The sequence below is a fragment of the Pseudorasbora parva genome, chromosome 1, assembly GCF_024679245.1.
Source record: "Pseudorasbora parva isolate DD20220531a chromosome 1, ASM2467924v1, whole genome shotgun sequence".
Lineage (NCBI taxonomy): Eukaryota > Metazoa > Chordata > Actinopteri > Cypriniformes > Gobionidae > Pseudorasbora > Pseudorasbora parva.
In genome coordinates this window covers 67,992,647-68,002,799 of record NC_090172.1, presented here as the reverse complement: position 1 = coordinate 68,002,799, position 10,153 = coordinate 67,992,647, and positions in this window count along the sequence as shown.

Genomic DNA, 10,153 nt, shown 5'->3' with positions numbered 1-10,153 from the left:
TTCGTTCTGAGGGAAATTCCACTGTTGCAGTTTTTATTTTGGTAAAGAAATTAGTTTTTTTTTCTTCCATCTGACGGATAGTTTCCTTCCTATTCCGAGAATTCAACGAACGGTAAACACACTTTATCTCAGACCATCAAGAAAGGAGCACGTGAAACGATTTGTTAAATAAATGAACGAAACCAATGAGATGGGAGGAAAAATATTATTTTACTATTATTTTATTTGATAAGGTTTACTTGCAAAACGTTTCCGTTCCCACTAGTCATAGGATATTTATATATACAGTCTGGAGAAATTTTGCGTTCATCCCAGAAGTTTTAAATTACGACTGATTCACTTTTTTGTGTGAAGGCAGAAACATTGAATATAGTTTTAGGACCATATTAATCAAGGTGATAATATAGTTATAACGAAATAGAAATGCCATCGATTTCCGCCATATAAGGAAAAAGAAAACATGCTTCTGTAAATCATAATGCCATAATAATATCTTATAATGAGTCATATAAGATGCATAATTATCCTAAATAGTCATAATTACGACATAGTATGTCATAATTTTTACTTTGCCGTTTACAAAAGCTTTATTGTTTTCCTTATGTGGTTGAAATGAGCTTTCATAAAATTCCCCTCATTAGAAATTAAAATAGTAAGTCACTTTTTATATCAGGCAGCCATTTTCTAGTGTCTTCATGGCTGGTTAACGTTTGAACACAACAATGAGCCTTTTTTATTATTTTCATATAAATTCAACATACAAAATATTAAATACATATTAACAAACATTACTAAATAAGTGCATAAGTGAAAGAAAATACATATATTCTATATAAAACTAAACTCAAAAGCTTGGAAATGTATAAAATGTACATTTTACATTATTTAAAAAAGTTTAAATATTACAGTAAGCATAAAAAATATGTTTCCAAAAACTAAATACTAAACTTTAATTCTAATTTTAAAAGTACTTGAAGTCAAATAACTTAAAAATAAGTTATTGTTGCGTCACTGCATCCTTAGGAAGAGAATTACAGTAATGTAAAATATCAGGGCCGTTAGTGGGTCCAAGGGCCAAAAAGAGACAAGACATGCCAAAATGGATGGATCAACTGCAGCAATTGAACACATTTTAAGATGATTTTAGGCAAAAAGGCTGAAAAATGCATTGTCGTCTATGGGGATTTCATGTTTTGTTCTATTATAGCGCCAACAAGGAGCTCAATCCTACCATTTTTCTGTGTCCTCAGAGTGAGCTCATACATGTGTGTGTACATTTTGGTGAAAATACCTCATTTTGTTTTAGACATAGAGTTATAGACATTTATATGAAAAAACACCTGACTTTGATTGGATTTTACTACCCTTACTGTCAATATTTTGACATTTAAGCATTTACTGCTTCCACTAATGCCAACATCATTTTCGAGTCTATTCAGAAGAATATTGTGATCGATAGTATTGAATGCAGCGCTAAGATCGAGTAACACTAATAGAGAGATACAACCACGATCAGATGATAAGAGTAAATCATTTGTAACTCTAATTAGAGCAGTCTCGGTACTATGATACGGTCTAAATCCTGACTGGAAATCCTCACATATACCATTTCTTTCTAAAAAGGAGCATAGTTGTGAAGACACTGCCTTTTCTAGTATTTTTGACATAAAAGGTAGATTTGAGATTGGCCTGTAATTGACTAATTCCTTAGGATCAAGTTGCGTTTTTTTTAAAGAAGCTTAAAAATAGCTTAAAAGTTTGTGGTACATATCCTAATGTCAAGGATGAATTAATGATATTAAGCAGAGGATCCATGACCTCTGAAGCATCTTTTTTAGTAGCCTAGTCAGGGTCGAGCATACATGTTGTTGATTTTGATGATTTAAAGCTTTAGTTCACCCAAAAAGGAAATTTATGTCATTACCTCCTCCCCCTAATGTCGCTCCACACCCGTAAGACCTCCGTTCATCTTCACACACAGTTTAAGATATTTTATATTTAGTCCGAGAGCATGTGCAAGTGTATGCACACTATACTGTCCATGTCCAGAAAGGGAATAAAAACATCATCAAAGTAGTCCATATGAGACATCAGTGGGTTAATTAGAGTCTCTTGAAGCATCCAAAATACATTTGGGTCCAAAAATAACAAAAACTACGACTTAATTCAGCATTGGCTTCTCTACCGCGTTTGTGTTCAATCCTCAAATAAAGATTCAAACGGTTATGAATCAGCGAATTGATTCATGATTCGGATCGCGTGCCAAACTGCTGAAATCACGTGACATTGGCGATCCGAATCATTGATCGATTCGCTGACTCATAACCGTTTGAATCTTTATTTGAGGATTGAACACAAACGCGGAAGAGAAGACAATGCTGAATAAAGTCGTAGTTTTTGTTATTTAGTTTAAGCTGTCAACTCTAACAATCAATTTATCGCTCCTCACTCATTCGCTCCATTTTCTGAATGAGGAGCTGCTCTGATCTGACCAGACAAACTCTCCAGGATTTGTAGAGCGAGACAATCCAATCCATTCGGCTCCTGTTCCCTCAGTATTCAGTAGGGGTGGGAGTCTTTTACCATCTCACGATTCAGTTCGATTCCGATTATTGAGGCCACGATTCGATTCATAATCGATTTTCAATTCAAAAAGATATTCGATTCAAAAGGATTCGATTTTGATAATATCAAAATTAAATCCGCACCCACCCAGACCCGTTAATATTTGGCCTGTTACCCGAACCCGTGCCCGCGATAAAACACTCCTGCAACGCTCGCTCCGACTGGGCTACGAGAGGCATCAACAGAAGTTGCACTGTCGCAGTGGTGGTGATGTAATGGTTCAAATGGCATATCGTTGTTGCATGTGTGTGTAATGGTAATTTGGACATAGAAATTGTAATACAGTATGCTTGAGGAGGAAGAAGGAGGCGGGAACCGGCGAACATTTAAAAGACTTTAACCGAACAAAACGAAAGTAATGTGGGCAGCCCCTCACGGACAACTACTAAAACGTAAACACAACTCAACGTCAAATCCAGGTCTGGTGATCTCTCGTCCGTATATGCCTCCGAGCTCCCTCAGAGGACTCGGTGTGGCTCGCAGGTGACGCTCATTCACAATCACGCCCCGGTCTCGCTCGCTCTCTCTCTCGTTCACCTCGCCACAGAAATATTGCACATATTTTTCATCCGCGCTACGACCCACCCGCACAGAGTTAATTATCCGCCCGCATCCCCGCCCATGATTTTTATAAATGTCACAATTTGCCAGTTTTATGCCCGTTGCAGGACTCTACGTCGCATAGTTACTAAATGGAGACGAACAGCCAGCTGATTTGATTAATTTATTAAATCGATTCTTGGACATTTCAGATCGATTCTGAATCGCTGCAAATGAGAATCTAGATTCTTCTGTGAATCGATTTTTTGGCACACCCCTGGTAGTCAGCAGCTGGTCCTGATCCTCCTGGTCATCCACGGTGGCGAGATCCGTGTTTTTTTCAGTATTGCTGTGCATTATTCCCGATCATGGGCTCGGACACAGACAAACTCACGAAGAGAGAATGTCACGTGCAACAGAGCTGGAGAAAGAAGAACGATGTTCAGGTTACATTCAGCGGACATGATTCAGATTACATTCATCCCTTCTTGCTCAGCTTTAAACAAAAATATGTTCTGCTTTAGTTATGAAACTTATTTCTGATTGTTCTCTTTACACGTTCAAAACATTCAAATTTAAAGAAAATATTCCGCTTTTGGAATTATGGAAACGTTACATTTGAATGTTCTCTGAACATTCCGACACAAGTACCAACATTTAGAACGTGTTAGACCAAAACGTTTCAGTAAAATAAAACATCCAGTGATAGATGTGCAAATGTTTTTGAGGACATTATTAAACACCAAAAAACATTGAACAAATGTTTCATTGATGTCACTGGAAGATCTACTTTTAACTTCGAGAGAACCTTCAGAGGACATTCCCTGTTAGCTGGGCTGCTACTTGGAAGGAAAAATCCCCTTAAATGAGAAATTAATAAATTCACCAAAAACCTAACTTGAGGAAAGCAGACACTGTAACCCGTTCCTCATGATGAGACACCTATGGGAAATATTAATTCCAGTTACTAAAGTAACATTTGTTCCCTGAGATAACGGGAACTGGTATTGTGTCAGAGATTTTCTCTGGATGGGGAAACTCTGATCAGCTCTGAAAGCTGATTGGTACAAATGGCTTTTCAGCCGGCCAAAGCGGATTCAGTGTTAAAATCCTTGATAGAGATTTCAAATGAGCCTAAAGTTGATGAGATAATTAAGAGATTGAGGGATGAAGTAATAGTGACGTTATTACCATTTCTATATCCCCATTATTGATAAAGTCAGAGGGAAAAAGCCCAACTAAAGCAAACATTGATCACCATAATGGTGACTCTGTCCTTTAGTAATTTATCAATCACTTATCTCATTAACTTAAACACTGGGCTTTTGCTGTGTATTAATAGAAATGCCATCGATTTCCGCCATATAAGGGAAAAAAACATGCTTCTGTAAATCATAATAATCACCATAATAATAATCTTATAATGAGTCATATATTTTCATGTTTTCATGAATCATTTATTGTTTTCCTTATGTGGTTGAAATGAGCTTTCATAAAATTCCCCTCATTAGAAATTAAAATAGTAAGTCACTTTTTATATCAGGCAGCCATTTTCTAGTTGTCTTCATGGCTGGTTAACGTTTGAACACAACAATGAGCTTTTTTATTCTTTTCATATAAATTCAACATACAAAATATTAAATACATATTAACAAACATTATTAAATACGTGCATAAGTGAAAGAAAATACATATATTATATGTATTTTTTGTATAAATGCTAAACTTTAATCCTAATTTTTAAAAGTACTTGAAGTCAAATAACTTAAAAATAAGTTATTGCATCACTGCATCCTTAGGAAGAGAATTACAATAATGTAAAATATCAGGGCCATTACTGGGTCCAAGGGCCAAAAAGAAGACAAGACATGCCAAAATGGATGGATCAACTGCAGCAATTAAACACATTTTAAGATGATTTTAGGCAAAAAGGCTGAAAAATGCATTGTAGTCTATGGGAATTTCATGTTTTGTTCTATTATAGCGCCACCAAGGAGCACAATCCTACCATTTTTCTGTGTCCTCAGAGTGAGCTCATACATGTGTGTAGGGCTGGGCGATATGGCCCAAAAAAAAAAATCCCGATTTTTTCACCAAAAATTCGATTTACGATTTAAAACAAATTTTTTTCCCCCTCCTACTTAAAATCAATCTGCAGATAACAAAGAAATTGTTCAAAACAAGTTTTAACTTTATTTTGTTTAGGTAAAATTAAATATCTGCGGCTTGGTAGAGTGTGAATAACCCCCAACTATTCCACAGTATAAATGTGCACCATATCTTTTGCAATATACAGTATACATATCAAAGGTTTATGAATTCATATGCAGATAACTTTTATTAACAACAGTAATGTGCAAAAGAAGTATAGGGAAAATTGAAATGTTATGCTCTTATTAAATATAGATTAGCATTGTTTTAGTCTCACACTGAACTGATCGACAGCTTCAGTGATTATTAAAGGAGCTTGTTTTCTTTGTAATTTAGTCACAATTTGAAGAAAAGTTTAGTTTTTCCTGAGACTGTGACTTCGTACTTTTCTCCATACATTAGGGAGTGGAAATCGCTAATAAATCAATAAGTGCTCTTCTGCTGGTTATAGTGGTGGGCATTTCATATCTTTTTTTAAATAAAAATGCTACAAAATGGATTACACATTTTTTAAAAATAAACTAAAAAAAAATTCCACTATTTCTTTCACAAGACCCCTTTAAACTTTTAGTTTTACAAACCATTACATTAAAAATAACATTACAGTCGGATATTTAGAGCTTTGAAGTGCTGGAAATAAGTGTGAAGCTCTTGAAAACCATTGGAAAGTGCTGGAATTTCAATCTCAAAAGGTTGTACGAATCCTGAGATAAATAATGACAACAACAACATTAAATCCATGTGGTTTTACTACAGTAAATCATGGTGAATGTTGGTGATTTGTGACTGAAACCCCTGACCTTCGCTCAGCTCTGTTTGATCTGATATCTGTGGTTCATAACAGAATTCTGCGCCGACCGCTTCCACTAGATCACGGTAGCGATGTTATTAATTCTGTGGTGAATTTAAACGCTCTCTCACTGGATCACCAGCGCTGTATGTCGTGTCTGTCACGAGATTGGCCCGTGTGTGAGCTCGCGCTGCGTTCGTGTCAGCGCAGCTTTAAATGAGTATAGCGCCTACCGCGGTTCCGTTCAGACTTCAAACACACTTTGCAGCGGGGTATTGTTAATTGTTCTGTGAAAAACTGAACCAATTACGAATGACACTGTATGTTATTAGACGCTATCTTTGTTGTTTGTGTATCTCTGTGGCAAACGCGCGAGGGGAGTGCTGAGCCATTACGGGAGCCCAGAGGGGAGCGTCGGCGGATTTTAAAGAGAAAACGGATTTTCATTCACAAAATCGTCGTAAACTAAAAACTCGAATTAATCCATAAAATCGATTTATCGCCCAGCCTTACATGTGTGTGTAAATTTAGGTGAAAATACCGCATTTTGTTTTGGAGTTATAGACATTTATATGAAAAAACACCTGACTGATTGGATTTTACTACCCTTACTATCAATATTTTGACATTTGGGCATTTACTGCTACAAACTGATAACGGTCAGATAAGTACGATTTAAACCATGCCAATGCAGTTCCACTAATGCCAACATAATTTTCGATTCTATTCAGAAGAATATTGTGATCGATAGTATCGAATGCAGCACTAAGATCGAGTAACACTAATAGAGAGACTCAACCACGATCAGATGATAAGAGTAAATCATTTGTAACTCTAATTAGAGCAGTCTCAGTGCTATGATACGGTCTAAATCCTGACTGGAAATCCTCACAGATAACATTTTTTTTTTCTAAGAAGGAGCATAATTGTGAAGACACTGCCTTTTCTAGTATTTTTGATAGAAACTGTATTTTTGAGATTGGCCTGTAATTGACTAATTCTGTAGGATCAAGTTGCGTTTTGTTTTTAAAGAAGCTTAAAAATAGCCAAATTTGTGGTACATATCCTAATGTCAAGGATGAATTAATGATATTAAAGGAACACGCCAACTTTTTGGGACTTTGGCTTATTAAGTGTATCCCCCAGAGTTAGATAAGTCCATATATATCATTCTCATCTCCGTGCATCCAATAACTCAGTCTGACACACACTCCCGCTAGCTTAGCACAAAGACTGGAGGTATATGGCTTCAGCTAGCCTACTGCTCAATAAGTGACAAAATAACGCCAGCATTTTCCTATTTATATATTGCGATGTGTATAGTAACAGCGTGTACAAATAACAAGGTTACATGAGACACAGCCATCTTATAAACATATACATACTGTGGACTATATTCTCAGAAGGCGCAGCACTGCTCCACTTCTGCGGAGTGCGGAGTGATTTGCTCGCAGCACCTGAGAAGCCCCGCGGTGAGAAGCAGAGAGTTCACTCAGAGTTCCCCACCCTCCCTCTCTCCCTCCCTCCTTCCCTTTCTCCCTCTGCTCTCCTTCTGGGAAGGGTCGTATTGTCCTGTTTCAGTGTGTTGGCATTTGTTACATGTTTCTTGGTTCAGTTTCCCGCCACTCGTCTGTCCCCATGGTTACAGTAGTTAGTTTAGTTCTTTCTTATCAATTAACACGTTTCTGTTTTCTATTTAGTTCTCTTGTTTAGTTCTTGTTTGAGAATTGTGCCTCCACACACCCATGACAATTACACTCTACACTCTAGACAAAGTATGAAAAAACGCCTTTATAGACATTTAACATGTTTTCGAAAAATTTACGAAGAATTATTATATAAAGTAAAGAACGTTACCAGAAAAAAGAGTACAAAATTGTACATTTTAAGGTAGAAGTTGCATCACTTGGGTGGTACCCTTAAGGGGAACATTTTTGTACCTCTAAGTCAGGGGTAGGCGAGTTCAGTCCTAGAGCTGATGTCCTGCAGAGTTTAGCTCCTACCCTACTAAGCCACCACAGTATAAAACTCATGGCTCCCAGCATGCATTGCAGTGTTAAATATGTCGCCACTGTTGAGATTTGTATGCTAATTCTTGATGTCTGTGTTCTTCTAAACTTGTATTTCTTAGAATGTATTTAAAAATCTAAATATAGAAGGTCTGATCTGTGGCAAGAAAGTATTGTTGGTGAATATTATTTATTAAATGTCAAACTGCTAAATGATAAGTTAATAACATTAATTAGGCTATAATCTATTAATTAACCGGACTATGTCTAGAAAAATAAGTCTGCCCAGCTCTGATAATGTATGGAATAATATATAATAATAATAATAATAATAGATTTTATTTATAATGCACTTTTCATTCCGAAGAATCTCAAAGTGCAACGGGGGGGGGGGGGGATAACAACAAAAAATGAATAACAAGTAAAAATATAGAATACTACAAACAATCAACCAACACAGAAAACAGAACAGAAACAGAGCTGATGGTGAAACAGAAACAGAGCTGATGGTGAACAGAAACAGAGCTGATGGTGAAACAGAAACAGAGCTGATGGTGAACAGAAACAGAGCTGATGGTGAACAGAAACAGAGCTGATGGTGAACAGAAAACAGAGCTGATGGTGAACAGAAACAGAGCTGATGGTGAAACAGAAACAGAGCTGATGGTGAACAGAAACAGAGCTGATGGTGAACAGAAACAGAGCTGATGGTGAAACAGAAACAGAGCTGATGGTGAAACAGAAACAGAGCTGATGGTGGACAGAAACAGAGCTGATGGTGAACAGAAACAGAGCTGATGGTGAAACAGAAACAGAGCTGATGGTGAAACAGAAACAGAGCTGATGGTGAAACAGAAACAGAGCTGATGGTGAAACAGAAACAGAGCTGATGGTGAAACAGAAACAGAGCTGATGGTGAACAGAAACAGCTGATGGTGAACAGAAACAGAGCTGATGGTGAACAGAAACAGAGCTGATGGTGAACAGAAACAGAGCTGATGGTGAACAGAAACAGAGCTGATGATGAACAGAAGCAGAGCTGATGGTGAACAGAAACAGAGCTGATGGTGAACAGAAACAGAGCTGATGATGAACAGAAGCAGAGCTGATGGTGAACAGAAACAGAGCTGATGGTGAAACAGAAACAGAGCTGATGGTGAAACAGAAACAGAGCTGATGGTGAACAGAAACAGAGCTGATGGTGAACAGAAACAGAGCTGATGGTGAACAGAAACAGAGCTGATGGTGAACAGAAACAGAGCTGATGGTGAACAGAAAACAGCTGATGGTGGAAGTCTCTGTTAGCTCCGCAGCACACTGTGGTCCACTCCATGTTTCAGATTTCTCCCAGCGGCAGTGTCCCGATGACATCGCCGAGGCACGACAGCTGAAGACCAGATGATGGGTCTTCATGAGGATTCAAACGATGGGGATCGCTGCAGCACCATGCAGGAGGCAGAACATTCCTCCGGGCACTTCTGTGGACACACCGGGGCCGGCGCAGATGTCCAAGCCGCTCCACGGTCGCAATGTAGGACGGAACAGCGGCGCAGCCGAGAAGCAGAACATCCCAACATCATGCCGGACGCGGACGACGAGAGCCCGGATGACGCCAGCCCAGTGCAAACTTCAGCCACCATGCAGCCCAAGCCCAAGGGAGACCACCAGTGAGCACCCGCGGCGAGAAACATCAAATGTCCTCCAAACCAGAAACCAACCGCAGCAATTCAAACGTAAACATTAGAGAAGCGGTTGAAAACGGCGAAACGACGAACAATGTCCTCTCAGTGGCTGCCAGCAATCAGCAACAGTCCCAATTGTAGCTCTGACTGTTAGACTAGTCACAAACATAAGGAAATAAAATAAAATGTAAATCTAATAGTACATTAACATGATTTGTTGTGGGTGGAGAAGCGGCGAACAGACAACGCCAGCGTCCTCTCCTCCACGTTGACCTTAGTCAACTCAAATTCTGATGAGGGAGCGGAGGACACCGACTAGCCAGCCAGATCATCTGAATATATTATCCATAAAAAAA